Raw genomic sequence first — 1,645 nt, 5'->3', positions numbered from 1 at the left:
CCACAGGTGTGCCCACAGGTACCCATAGGTGCTACCACAGGTGTGCTCACAGCTGCCCACAGGTGCTCACACAGGTGTGCCCACAGGTGCTCCCATAGCTGCACCCCCAGGTGTCCCCACAGGTGCCCCCAGGTGTCCCCACAGTGCCCACATCCCCCGCACCATCCCTGGCGCTGCCGGTGCCGCTGCGGAGCGCGGCGGGCGCGTTGTGCGCTCGGGTCCCGCTGTCTGCAGAAGGGTTCATCGCTCATCGGGAATCGCTCCTCGCTCCTCGCTCGCGGGTGCCCGAGGATTCGAGCTGCTGTTCGGTGTTATTTATGCACGGGACAGCCCCGGCTCTCCGGGATGCTGGCAGTCCCCGACATGTCACCGGGATGGCTCCGAGGGACAGCCGCTGCTCTTGGCCTGCCCGAGCCCCTGCGCTCATTCCCGTGGCCACAGCCGAGGAACTCCTCCCTGGCAAGCTGAGCCCGGCCTGCTGGCCACCACTGCCCGAGCCCAGGCTCGGAGGCAGGGAAGCAGGAGATGTGTGTAAGGTGTGCGTCTCATCATCCCTCCCGTGTCCCCCTGTCCTCAAACACCTCTGCACGCCGGGCTGTGCCCGGCACGGACTGAAGCGGCTGTGCTGCCGTGCCTGCACCGCCTGAATGTGAGAATGCAATCTGATCCCTCACCTCAGGCCGTAGCTGCCTCAGCGATGTTTCCTTTGATGGACAGTGATCTGCTCAGAAGCTGTGTGGAGCCCCCACGTTTTCAGTATTTTCCTGTTTTCCTGTGGGGAGTTCCAGGTATTTTCGCAGTGAAATCTTCCCTAAAGCAGGAAGGGAAGCGGCCCTTGGGTGACCCCAGCCTCAGCAGAGGGTGCCCACCTGTTCAGGAGTGGGAAGCAGGCAAAGGCATCACTTCTCATCTGTTTGCAGCTGGCAGAGTGCTTGGAGCTGTGCCAGGCACACCAAAGACACACTGACCCAAAAAAAGCTCCCTGTCTGATGTCAGCTTCCTTGACATCTTTGAAAGGCACAACTGGGGGTGCAGGAGGAATTTGTCAGGGGTAGGGCACAGGTGAGGACTCTACCAACGTGTCAGCTGCTCCCCAGGAGCTGCTTGTGTCCCTTCTGAGAGGTGCCAGCAGCACCCTCTGCTCAGCTGTCCTGCCCTCCTGGCCCTGATCGTTCCCCTGCACCCTAAAATGGGGAGATAAATGTAGGCAGGGGTGCTCATGGTCAGTTAGCAAAGGATGCTGCTTGAGTGGATGTGATTAAATGCTCCTTGTGCTGCTGTCAGTGCGGAACACCCACGCTGCAGGAGCAGGGCATGGGGACACGGGCATGGGGACACAGGCATGGGGACACGGGCATGGGGACACGGGCATAGGGACACGGGCATGGGGACACAGATGGTGCACGTTCGCCATGTAGTGGGAGCCAGGTGAAAGCAGGCAGTGGGTTTCCTCTGAGCACAAGCCCTCTGTCCTAACCAGCTCTTGGCAGATGACCTTTGTGTAATGGTCATCCAGAGCCAAAATATCCCCACAAAGACACGCTTGTGTGGTCATAGCTGCAGGATCCGGACCCATGATTTGGCATCTACACAGGTTCTTAAAATAAAATATTGACAAAAAGACAATGTTGAGTAAAGTTCTCCA

The sequence above is a fragment of the Parus major genome, chromosome 4A (genome assembly GCF_001522545.3).
Source record: "Parus major isolate Abel chromosome 4A, Parus_major1.1, whole genome shotgun sequence".
Taxonomy (NCBI): Eukaryota; Metazoa; Chordata; class Aves; order Passeriformes; family Paridae; genus Parus; species Parus major.
This window is presented reverse-complemented; position numbering follows the sequence as displayed.